At 45.1% G+C, this 13,085-nt stretch overlaps 3 non-coding genes across 3 annotated transcripts; all 3 read left to right on the top strand.

The window, feature by feature from the left end:
* The first annotated feature begins 8,437 nt into the window (after positions 1-8,437).
* TRNAL-AAG (transfer RNA leucine (anticodon AAG)) lies at positions 8,438-8,519 on the top strand. The gene has a single exon. It is a non-coding gene; the product is annotated as a tRNA-Leu (tRNA).
* Positions 8,520-9,898: 1,379 nt separating this feature from the next.
* On the top strand, positions 9,899-9,980 carry TRNAL-AAG (transfer RNA leucine (anticodon AAG)). Its single transcript has one exon. It is a non-coding gene; the product is annotated as a tRNA-Leu (tRNA).
* A 1,358-nt stretch (positions 9,981-11,338) lies between these two features.
* TRNAL-UAG (transfer RNA leucine (anticodon UAG)) lies at positions 11,339-11,420 on the top strand. The gene has a single exon. It is a non-coding gene; the product is annotated as a tRNA-Leu (tRNA).
* Positions 11,421-13,085: the final 1,665 nt, after the last annotated feature.

The following is a 13,085-nucleotide window of genomic DNA, read 5'->3' as shown; positions in this document are numbered from 1 at the left end:
TTGATTAAGTACTTTGTCCCAGTCAATAAGTTGAAGGTTTTCTATCAGCTGATCAAACTTCGCCCTCCTAAAGTTTAATGTTTTTGTTGTTCCCTTATTGATAACCCTACTGAAGGGCATTTTGAAGTCGATAATATTATGATCGCTACTACCTAGGTGCCCCCCTATCTGTACCTCAGTTATTCTATCAGGCCTATTAGTTAATATTAAGTCCAACACGGCCTTCCCTCTCGTTGGTTCCTGCACTAGTTGGGAGAGATAATTATCCTTAATATTTGTCAAGAACCTTTTTCCTTTCTGAGATCTACAGGTTTCTGTTTCCCAGTCAATATCCAAGTAGTTGAAATCCCCCATTGCAATCACTTCATTATGTTTTGCTACTTTGTCTATTGGTCCTAATAGCAGATTCTCATTTTCCTCTGTTATATTTGGTGGCTTATAGCAGACCCCCAGTAATATTTTATTATTATTTTTTGCCCCCTCTATCTCTACCCACATGGACTCGACCCCCTCTTCTCCCTCTACTATATCTTCCCTTAGTCTGGGTTTTAGACATGACTTTACATATAAGCAGACTCCTCCGCCTTTCACCTGTTTCCGGTCCCTTCTAAATAAACTATAATCTAATAAATTTACCGCCCAGTCGTAGCTATCGTCTAACCAATTCTCTGTTATACCTACGATGTCATACTTCTCCTCCGATATAAGCGCCCGCAGCTCATCCGCCTTATTGGTCAGGCTTCTTGCATTGGTCAGCATGCAAGATAAAACTTTGCGGTTATTTAGCATCCTATTCTTCTCTAATGATCTAACTGTACTATCCCCACCCCCCTCTCCACCCTCATTATATTCACTTCTCCCCTTCCCCCTTGCTTGCCTCACATCCCACCTATTTCCTTGGTTCCCCCCCCATCTCTAGTTTAAAAACTCCTCCAACCTACTACCCATATTCTTCCCCAGCACCGCTGCACCCTCCCCATTGAGGTGCAGCCCGTCCCTATGGTAGAGCCTGTAGCCGACCGCGAAGTAGGCCCAGTTCTCCATGAACCCAAACCCTTCTTCCTTGCACCAACTCTTTAGCCACTTATTCACCTCCCTAACTTCCCGTTGGCGCTCCTGTGTGGCTCGCGGGATTGGTAGTATTTCTGAGAAAACTACCTTGGAGGTCCTTGCCCTAAGCTTCCAACCTAGGTCCCTGAAATCATTTTTAAGGACCCTCCATCTACCACTCACTTTGTCATTGGTGCCGATGTGGACCATGACCACTGGGTCTTCGCCAGCCCCACCCAGTAACCTGTCAACCCGATCCGCGATGTGCTGGACTCGAGCGCCAGAGAGTTAGCACACCGTTCGGCGATCCCGGTCTTTGTGACAGATTGCCCTGTCTGTCCCCCTAATAAAAGAGTCACCCACTACCAGAACCTGTCTTGCCTGCCCTACACTTCCCCCCTCCCCCTCATTACTGGAGCATACACTCCCCCGGAGGTCAGAGGATCTGTCGTGCTCCAATAATGACGGTTCTGAACCAGCCTTCAGATACTTCTTCCCTCTATCCCTCCTAACTGTTATCCAGCTCCCTGTCTGTTCAGCCTGCACTTCCCCTCTATGCTCCACCCCCAGTATTGACCCATTGAGTGTCTGCTCGGTGAGCAGCAAACTCCGTTCCATGTTGTCGATGCTCCTCAGTATCGCTATCTGAGCACTTAGATCCAGAATTTGGGCTTCCAAGTGCACGATATGCTCACATCTCTCGCAGCAGTATGGATCCTCGAGCGGTTGCTCACGGAATGCAAACATTGCACAAGATGTACACTGCACGGCTCCGGCCAACATGGACGTCATTCTAAATATGGGGATACAGTCAGTATATATATACAATTACAAAACACAATTATTTATATATAGGTGTATGGACGGGGATCAATTAGGGATGTGCAAGTGTATCAATTAGATATCGGTGGGGGATCAGTTAAGTATGGACGGGGATCAATTAAGTATTAAGTATGGACGGGGGAATCAGCTAAGTAGGTCAGGTGGATTAATTAAGTAAAAAGTAAAGAAAGAATGAAATACAGTCAGCAATTCAGTCCTAAGTCCTCCCTTCCAAACTCCCTGAAAACAAAGTCACTGAAAAGCAAGTTACACACTTATTTTCATTCGCACTTACGCTCCGGACACACGCAGCTTGTTCACACTCGCAAACTAAGAGATTTAGAGAGTTTTTTTTTTTTTCCAGCAATCCACACTTCACCTCAATGCACTTCCATTGAGTGCTCTGCACTGCTGTATAATGTCTTCCTTGCTGCTGCTTCTGATTATCTGTTACGTACAGTCAGGGGTGTAGGACTCATTCATGTTTGATTGTCCTGAACAAAGAAATGAGTATCAAATGGAAAGAAGGGTTCATATCTAAAGAAGTATATAATGCTGTCTGCAGGGAAAGCTGGGTTAGTATTAGAAGAGCTAAAGCCAGTAATGAATTGAGGCTTGCAAGAGAGACCAAAAGCAATAAGAAAGGATTTTGGAAGTAAGTCAAAAGTTAAAGAAAAGCCAAAGATGCTATTGGATTTTTAAAAGATGAAAAGGGTAATGTGGTCAATAATGATGTTGAGAAGACTGAACTTTTAAATTCCTATTTGGCTTCTGTGTTCTCTAAGAAAGCAAATGTAACTGTAACATACCTGGCGGCGTCCTTGCATAGTGGTCCATTTCCCACTGTGCAGGAGCGCGCACTTGATCTCCTGTCCGGAATGTCTCTCTGGCTTCCCTCCATGCTGTCTGTTTGTGTCTGTCTCTGCTGCTTAAGGGCGGCGCCCGATCACTTCCTGCTTTTTGTACCTGCTGTGGGTCACACCCCTTGTGCGTCCTCAGCCTATTGCTGTCTGACACTTGGTATATAGCTCAGCAGCTCCCTTCTATCCCTGCCTGAGCATAGTGTTTTCCTTCAGTGTGTGCTTGCACTCTGAAGGTGCCAGGTCCCGTCTTTGTTTCCTTGTCTGCCTTTCCTGGAGGCTGTATTTCCAGGCCTGTCTGAACTTAGTCCTGTATGTCTCCTGCTTTGCGGTATTAGTTCCCGTGTCTGAACTAAGTCCTGTATGTCTCCTGCTTTTCGGTATTAGTTCCCGTGTCTGAACTGAGTCCTGTATGTCTCCTGCTTTTTGTATCAGTTCCCGTGTCTGAACTGAGTCCTGTATGTCTCCTGCTTTTTGTATCAGTTTCCGTGTCTGAACTGAGTCCTGTATGTCTCCTGCTTTTTGTATCAGTTCCCGTGGTTGAACTGAGTCCTGTATGTCTCCTGCTTTGCGGTATCAGCTCCCGTGCCTGAACTGTGTCCTGTATGTCTCCTGCTTTGCGGTATTAGTTCCCGTGTCTGAACTAAGTCCTGTATGTCTCCTGCTTTGCGGTATTAGTTCCCGTGTCCGAACTGAGTCCTTTCTGTGTTCTCTTGTCTGTCCTGTCTGAACACGCTCCTTGCCTGTTCGTTCCGCCTTCTAGTGGCCGATTTCCTAGACCCGCTCCTGTTTCTGGTCTGTCCTGTCTGAACACGCTCCTTGCCTGTTCGTTCCGCCTCTCTGGGGGCCGTATTCCCAGACCCGCTCCTGTATCCCGCTGCAGTGTCGGTCTCCTCCGTACACTCAGTTCCAGTCTGAACACTCTCCTGTCCTTTACCTGTTTTGCCTCTATGTCCGTTCCCTTCCTTTTTCTGCAGAGTCTGAACTCGTACCTAACTCCTGCTTGTTTTCTCTGCAAGTACTGTGTGAGTATCTGGCTCTGTCTTTCCCTTCCTGTCTGTTCCGTGTGAACAGAGCCCTGTCCTCCCTGCTCAGCCTTGTCTGCACTCTAGCAGTGCTTGCCTGTAACCCTCTGCCTGTATTGTTCCTGAGTCCCGGTGTGTACTGGGTCCTATCCCGCCTGTGTTCCTACCTGCTAGTGCCTCCCTGTCTGCACTCTAGCTGTGCTTGCCTTTACCCCCCTGCCTGCATACCCGCCTGCCTGCATACCAGTCGTGCCTGCCTATACCCACCAGTCTGTGTGCCAGCCTACCAGCCTGTTCCTGTATTCCCCTGTGTGGGTCAACAGCCGTGTCCGGGGTCTGTCCTGGAGTAGCACCTGGTCCCTCTGCTCGGTTCCTCCTTGGTGCACTGGCGTCGTATGCCGTCGTGCGACCCTGGTCGGATCGGGTGAATACTTAGTCACGCCCCTCCAGGCATTCACTCTCCGGCACGGTCCAGTGGAATCACTACAATCACACGCACACGCCGCTTAGCCCGGGCGTGTGCATAACAGCATGCTCAGGCCATGGTTCCCGTTGAGCCCCACGGCCTTCGCTCTCTGAGAAGTTTTTCCAGCGAATACATGCATTAAAATAAATAAATAAATTTTTTTCCCTTAGCTGAGTTCCAGGCGAATTACGCACCGTCCAGATGGATCTATCAGCTCTCGTTCCTGCGGATCCGCCACGTTACTATGGGGATCCAAGACAGTGTCGTGCATTTGTGGAGCAATGCATGCTACACTTTAAGGCCTACCCTCTCTACTTTCCTTCCGATTGGGCTAAAGTGGCCTTTATGATGTCTTACCTGGCGGGTGATGCCTTGGAATGGATCAACCCCCTATATGAAACACAGGATCCGATCCTCCGGGACCTAATGGCCTTCCTGGTGGCCTTTCTAATGGTCTTCGATGATCCTAACCCGGAGGCTCCTGCTGAAGCTTCACCTCCCAATTTCCCGGAGCAGCCCCGATGGGTAATGTGTGTGGGTAGCGCAATAGTCCTCCAGCCCAATGAGACTACTGCCCACCCAGAATCCTCACAGGGTGACTACGCTTTCCGGAATACTTCTCTCAACCTCAAGAGGCAGTCCAGACGTGCTAGACGTAGAGGCAAGCCGTCACGCCAGGGTCTGTCCTCCCTGTGACCTCCTGACCCCAACCTTGAAGTCCCTACTGAAGCTTCATCTCCCTGTATCCCGGAGAAACCCCAATGGGTAATGTGCGTGGGTAGTGCACCAGTTCTCCTGCCCGAAGAGACTTCTGCCCATCCAGACTCCACACAGGAGAACTTCCTGCACCCGGCATCAGATGCTTCTCTCTCTTTAACCGGTGTGCATGTCCAAGGATGCTCCAAAGCTGTGGTTACCTCTGAGTCTGTGCACCTCTACTACCTGGCGGAGGATCCCCTGTTGCCTCCTGAATCCTCCGGGATACCACTCGATGACAAATGGAGAGAGACTTCTCTACACCCGGTACTCAATACTTTGTCCGCTTCGTCCTGTGAGCCTGACAATGGGTACCCCAAAGTGGTAGTTACCTCCGAGTCTCTACACCCCTCCGACCAGGCGGAGGATCTCCAGTTGTCTCCTGAACCCTTCGGGGTGCTACCTGGTAACGAAAGGACAGAGACTCTCCTATACTCTGTACCTGATACCTCGCTCGCTTCGTCCAGTGAGTCCAACCTAGTGTACTCCGAAGCAGAAGTTACTCCCGAGTCTCTACACCCCTCCGACCAGGCGGAGGACCTCCAGTTGTGTTCAGAACCCTTCGGGGTGCCACCTGGTGGTGAATGGACAGAGACTTTCCTATACTCGGTACCCGATACCTCGCCTGCTTCCTCCAGTGAGTCCAACCTAGTGTACTCCGAAGCAGAGGTTACTCCCGTGTCTCTACACCCCTCCGACCAGGCGGAGGACCTCCAGTTGTGTTCAGAACCCTTCGGGGTGCCACCTGGTGGTGAATGGACAGAGACTTTCCTATACTCGGTACCCGATACCTCGCCTGCTTCCTCCAGTGAGTCCGACCTAGTGTACTCTGAAGCAGTTGTTTTCTCTGAGCCTCTGCACTCTTCTGACCCGGCGAAGGACCTCCAGTTGTTTCCTGAATCCTCCGGGGTACCACCAGATAACAAAGAGACAGTGACTTTTCCTCATTATGTACCTGATAACCCGTCTATTTTTTCCTGTGAGCTTGACAAGATGTACCTCGAAGCAGAGATTACCCTCAAGTCTCTGTCCCCCTCCAACCCAGTGAACGACTGGTCCTCGAATTCCCTGCGGAAGATTCTGGCAGGTCTGAAGAAGAGGGGGCGTAAGGGGGGAGGTACTGTAACATACCTGGCGGCGTCCTTGCATAGTGGTCCATTTCCCACTGTGCAGGAGCGCGCACTTGATCTCCTGTCCGGAATGTCTCTCTGGCTTCCCTCCATGCTGTCTGTTTGTGTCTGTCTCTGCTGCTTAAGGGCGGCGCCCGATCACTTCCTGCTTTTTGTACCTGCTGTGGGTCACACCCCTTGTGCGTCCTCAGCCTATTGCTGTCTGACACTTGGTATATAGCTCAGCAGCTCCCTTCTATCCCTGCCTGAGCATAGTGTTTTCCTTCAGTGTGTGCTTGCACTCTGAAGGTGCCAGGTCCCGTCTTTGTTTCCTTGTCTGCCTTTCCTGGAGGCTGTATTTCCAGGCCTGTCTGAACTTAGTCCTGTATGTCTCCTGCTTTGCGGTATTAGTTCCCGTGTCTGAACTAAGTCCTGTATGTCTCCTGCTTTTCGGTATTAGTTCCCGTGTCTGAACTGAGTCCTGTATGTCTCCTGCTTTTTGTATCAGTTCCCGTGTCTGAACTGAGTCCTGTATGTCTCCTGCTTTTTGTATCAGTTTCCGTGTCTGAACTGAGTCCTGTATGTCTCCTGCTTTTTGTATCAGTTCCCGTGGTTGAACTGAGTCCTGTATGTCTCCTGCTTTGCGGTATCAGCTCCCGTGTCTGAACTGTGTCCTGTATGTCTCCTGCTTTGCGGTATTAGTTCCCGTGTCTGAACTAAGTCCTGTATGTCTCCTGCTTTGCGGTATTAGTTCCCGTGTCCGAACTGAGTCCTTTCTGTGTTCTCTTGTCTGTCCTGTCTGAACACGCTCCTTGCCTGTTCGTTCCGCCTTCTAGTGGCCGATTTCCTAGACCCGCTCCTGTTTCTGGTCTGTCCTGTCTGAACACGCTCCTTGCCTGTTCGTTCCGCCTCTCTGGGGGCCGTATTCCCAGACCCGCTCCTGTATCCCGCTGCAGTGTCGGTCTCCTCCGTACACTCAGTTCCAGTCTGAACACTCTCCTGTCCTTTACCTGTTTTGCCTCTATGTCCGTTCCCTTCCTTTTTCTGCAGAGTCTGAACTCGTACCTAACTCCTGCTTGTTTTCTCTGCAAGTACTGTGTGAGTATCTGGCTCTGTCTTTCCCTTCCTGTCTGTTCCGTGTGAACAGAGCCCTGTCCTCCCTGCTCAGCCTTGTCTGCACTCTAGCAGTGCTTGCCTGTAACCCTCTGCCTGTATTGTTCCTGAGTCCCGGTGTGTACTGGGTCCTATCCCGCCTGTGTTCCTACCTGCTAGTGCCTCCCTGTCTGCACTCTAGCTGTGCTTGCCTTTACCCCCCTGCCTGCATACCCGCCTGCCTGCATACCAGTCGTGCCTGCCTATACCCACCAGTCTGTGTGCCAGCCTACCAGCCTGTTCCTGTATTCCCCTGTGTGGGTCAACAGCCGTGTCCGGGGTCTGTCCTGGAGTAGCACCTGGTCCCTCTGCTCGGTTCCTCCTTGGTGCACTGGCGTCGTATGCCGTCGTGCGACCCTGGTCGGATCGGGTGAATACTTAGTCACGCCCCTCCAGGCATTCACTCTCCGGCACGGTCCAGTGGAATCACTACAATCACACGCACACGCCGCTTAGCCCGGGCGTGTGCATAACAGTAACATCAAGTGATCTTCACTGTGCTGTAGAAGAAAAGGAACATGTGAACAAGTCTTAAGTATGAATACTGCATATGAGTGGTCATGTTGGCTTTAGGCATCAGAATTAATTACATAATTTACCATCTATGTTACATCCATGTCAGTTCAATCAATGATCAACCATTCTCAAAATTTGCCAAAATCAATCTTGGTCAAATGAAGTCTAACTGCTAGCTCATATCCCTGCTGCCTTTTTAGGGTTATCAATACAGGATGAGCAGAGTGATTAGCAAACATAAACAGAGCCATGCTGCTTCTGCTGCTTTCCAATAAGTCACCCTAGTGATGAACTCATAGCTACATTGCTCTGCACTGCTGTACAATGTCTTCCTTGCTGCTGCTTCTGATTATCTGTTACGTACAGGCAGGGGTGTAGGAATCCTTCATGTTTGAGTGTCCTGTATGTGGGAGAACATAGCAAGTAATCTATACCACCTAATACAGTGATATCTAAAAATTAGCGGATGAGCCAACAGAGGAAAGATTAGTTAAATATCTGGATACAAGTCATATGTTTTGTAAAATGGTGCCCCAGAGTCTATGTACAAACAAATCCCTGATAATTGCGTTGCTCATGCATAATAACATTTGTATTTTTGTCTAATTAGTTATACAATGTTTGCCGCAACTTATATCATTAGCAAATTTCTGATTTAAATAAGTTTGAACATCCGTATGAGGTAGCGTGGCCGAGCGGTCTAAGGCGCTGGATTAAGGCTCCAGTCTCTCTGGAGGCGTGGTTTCAAATCCCACCACTGCCATTATTTATTTGGATCTAATTTTTACCAAAAATTAGGAAACAGTTGAGGAAGTATAGGGGGTTGAGAATTTAGGAGGCAGCAGTAATTTTATCCTATACTTTTGAACTACAAAAGGTGGAAAACCTGCGAAAACTGAGATTTTAAGATTGGACTGTAGAAAGGCAGTTTTTAATGGACTCAGTAAAAAGGAAGGAAAAATAGGATGTTCTAAAGGAAAGAAATGTCCAGGAAGGATGGGGGATTTTGCTAAATTAAATTCTCACTGCACAATCAGTAACAATCCCAAAAAGAAGGAAGAATGGAAAGCATTTATGGAGACCAGGATGTCTGAATACTGAACTTAAAAGCTTGCTAAAAAGGAACAAAGAAATGAATATCAAATGAAAAGAAGGGTTCATATCTAAAGAAGAATATAATGCTGTCTGCAGGGAAAGGTGGGCTAGCGTTAGAAGAGCTAAAGCCAGTAATGAAGTGAGGCTTGCAAGAGAGACCAAAAGCAATAAGAAAGGATTTTGGAAGTAAGTCAAAAGTTAAAGAAAAGCCAAAGATGCTATAGGATTTTTAAAGGATGAAAAGGGTAAAGTGGTCAATAATGATGTTGAGAAGACTGAACTTTTAAATTCCTGTTTTGCTTCTGTGTTCTCTAAGAAAGCATATGTAACATCAAGTGATCTTCACTGTGCTGTAGAAGAAAAGGAACATGTGAGCAAGTCATACATAAGAATACGGCATATGAATAGTCATGTTGGCTTTAGGCATAAGAATTAATTACATAATTTACCATCTATGTTACATCGATGTCAGTTCAATCAATGATCAACGATTCTCAAAATGTGCCAAAATCAATCTTGGTCAAATGAAGTCTATCTGCTAGCTCATATCCCTGCTGCCTTTTTAGGATTATCAATACAGGATGAGCAGAGTGATTAGCAAACATAAACAGAGCCATGCTGCTTCTGCTGCTTTCCAGTAAGTCACCCTAGTGACGAACTCATTGCTACACTGCTCTGCACTGCTGTATAATGTCTTCCTTGCTGCTGCTTCTGATTATCTGTTACGTACAGGCAGGGGTGTAGGAATCCTTCATTTTTGAGTGTCCTGTATGTGGGAGATCATAGCAAGTAATCTATACCACCTAATTCAGTGATATCTAAAAATTAGCGGTTGAGCCAACAGAGGAAAGATTAGTTAAATAGCTGGATACAAGTCATATGTTTTGTAAAGTGGTGCCCCAGAGTCAATGTACAAACAAATCCCTGATAACTGCGTTGCTCATGCATAATAACATTTGTATTTTTGTCTAATTAGTTATACAATGTTTTCTGCAACTTATATCATTAGCAAATTTCTGATTTAAATAAGTTTGAACATCTGTATGAGGTAGCGTGGCTGAGCGGTCTAAGGCGCTGGATTAAGGTTCTAGTCTCTCTGGAGGCGTGGGTTCAAATCCCACCGCTGCCATTATTTATTTGGATCTAATTTTTACCAAAAATTAGGAAACAGTTAAGGAAGTAAAGGGGATTGAGAATTTAGGAGACAGCGGTAATTCTATCCTATACTTTTGAACTACAAAAGGTGGAAAACCTGCGAAAACTGAGATTTTAAGATTGGACTGTAGAAAGGCAGTTTTTAATGGACTCAGTAAAAAGGAAGGAAAAGTAGGATGTTCTAAAGGAAAGAAATGTCCAGGAAGGATGGGAGATTTTGCTAAATTAAACTCTCACTGCACAATCAGTAACAATCCCAAAAAGAAGGAAGAATGGAAAGCATTTATGGAGACCAGGATGGCTGAATACTGAACTTAAAAGCTTGCTAAAAAGGAACAAAGAAATGAATATGAAATGGAAAGAAGAATATAATGCTGTCTGCAGGGAAAGCTGGGCTAGCGTTAGAAGAGCTAAAGCCAGTAATGAATTGAGGCTTGCAAGAGAGACCAAAAGCAATTAGAAAGGATTTTGGAAGTAAGTCAAAAGTTAAAGAAAAGCCAAAGATGCTATAGGATTTTTAAAAGATGAAAAGGGTAAAGTGGTCAATAATGATGTTGAAAAGACTGAACTTTTAAATTCCTATTTGGCTTCTGTGTTCTCTAAGAAAGTAAATGTAACATCAAGTGATCTTCACTGTGCTGAAGAAGAAAAGGAACATGTGAGCAAGTCATACGTATGAATACGGCATGTGAATAGTCATGTTGGCTTTAGGCATCAGAATTAATTACATAATTTACCATCTATGTTACATCCATGTCAGTTCAATCAATGATCAACCATTCTCAAAATGTGCCAAAATCAATCTTGGTCAAAAGAAGTCCAACTGCTAGCTCATATCCCTGCTGCCTTTTTAGGATTATCAATACAGGATGAGTAGAGTGATTAGCAAACATAAACAGAGCCATGCTGCTTCTGCTGCTTTCCAGTATGTCACCCTAGTGATGGACTCATAGCTACACTGCTCTGCACTGCTGTATAATGTCTTCCTTGCTGCTTCTGATTATCTGTTACGTACAGGCAGGGGTGTAGGAATCCTTCATGTTTGAGGGTCCTGTATATGGGAGATCATAGCAAGTAATCTATACCACCTAATTCAGTGATATCTAAAAATTAGCGGATGAGCCAACAGAGGAAAGATTAGTTAAATATCTGGATACAAGTCATATGTTTTGTACAATGGTGCCCCAAAGTCAATGTACAAACAATTCCATGATAATTACGTTGCTGTTGCATAATAACATTTGTCTTTTTGTCATATTTGATATAAAATATTTTCTGCCACTTACATCAAAAGCAAACTACTGATATAAATAACTTTATGCATATGTAAGAGGTAGCGTGGCCGAGCGGTCTAAGGCGCTGGATTTAGGCTCCAGTCTCTCTGGAGGCGTGGGTTCAAATCCCACCGCTGCCATTATTTATTAGGATCAAATTTTTACCAAAAATTAGGAAACGGTTGAGGAAGTAAAGGGGGTTGAGAAATTAGGAGGCAGCGATCATAGTATTCTATAATTTTGAACTACAAAAGGAGGAAAACCTGCGAAAACTGAGATTTTAAGATTGGACTGTAGAAAGACAGTTTTTAATGGACTCAGTAAAAAGGAAGGAAAGGTAGGATGTTCTAAAGGAAAGAAATGTCCAGGAAAGATGGGAGATTTTGCTAAATTAAATTCTCACTGCACAATCAGTAACAATCCCGAAAAGACGGAAGAATGGAAAGCATTTATTGAGACCAGGATGGCTGAATACTGAACTTAAAAGCTTGCTGAAAAGGAACAAAGAAATGAGTATCAAATGGAAAGAGGGGTTCATATCTAAAGAAGAATATAATGCTGTCTGCAGGGAAAGCTGGGCTAGAGTTAGAAGAGCTAAAGCCAGTAATGAATTGAGGCTTGCAAGAGAGACCAAAAGCAATAGGAAAGGATTTTGGAAGTAAGTCAAAAGTTAAAGAAAAGCCAAAGATGCTATAGGATTTTTAAAAGATGAAAAGGGTAATGTGGTCAATAATGATGTTGAGAAGACTGAACTTTTAAATTCCTATTTGGCTTCTGTATTCTCTAATAAAGTAAATGTAACATCAAGTGATCTTCACTGTGCTGTAGAAGAAAAGGAACATGTGAGCAAGTCATACGTATGAATACGGCATATGAATAGTCATGTTGGCTTTAGGCATCAGAATTAACTGCATAATTTACCATCTATGTTACATCCATGTCAGTTCAATCAATGATCAACCATTCTCAAAATTTGACAAAATCAATCTTGGTCAAAAGAAGTCTAACTGCTAGCTCATATCCCTGCTGCCTTTTTAGGATTATCAATACAGGATGAGTAGAGTGATTAGCAAACATAAACAGTGCCATGCTGCTTCTGCTGCTATCCAGTAAGTCACCCTATTGATGAACTCATAGCTACACTGCTCTGCACTGCTGTATAATGTCTTCCTTGCTGCTGCTTCTGATTATCTGTTACGTACAGGCAGGGGTGTAGGAATCCTTCATATTTGAGGGTCCTGTATATGGGAGATCATAGCAAGTAATCTATACCACCTAATTCAGTGATATCTAAAAATTAGCGGATGAGCCAACAGAGGAAAGATTAGTTAAATATCTGGATACAAGTCATATGTTTTGTAAAATGGTGCCCCAGTGTCAATGTAAAAACAATTCCCTAATAATTACGTTGCTGTTGCATAATAACATTTGTCTTTTTGTATTATTGGATATAAAATATTTTCTGCCACTTACATCAAAAGCAAACTTTTGATATAAATAACATTAAACATATGTAAGTGGCAGCGTGGCCGAGCAGTCTAAGGTGCTGGATTTAGGCTTCAGTCTCTCTGGTGGCATGGGTTCAAATCCCACCGCCGCCATCATTTATTTGGATCTAATTTTTACTAAAAATTATGAAACAGTTGAGGAAGTAAAGGGGATAGAGATTTTAGGAGGCAGCGGTAATTCTATCCTATACTTTTGAACTACAAAAGGAGGAAAACCTGCGAAAACTGAGATTTTAAGATTGGACTGTAGAAAGGCAGTTTTTAATGGACTCAGTAAAAAGGAAGGAAAGGTAGGAT

This window comes from Phyllobates terribilis, unplaced genomic scaffold (assembly GCF_046119375.1).
Source record: "Phyllobates terribilis strain yellow unplaced genomic scaffold, ASM4611937v1 Scaffold_11__3_contigs__length_659146591, whole genome shotgun sequence".
In the NCBI taxonomy this organism is placed as follows: domain Eukaryota; kingdom Metazoa; phylum Chordata; class Amphibia; order Anura; family Dendrobatidae; genus Phyllobates; species Phyllobates terribilis.
The sequence above is the reverse complement of the archived record's forward strand: the minus strand, read 5'-3'. Positions and strand labels throughout refer to the sequence as shown.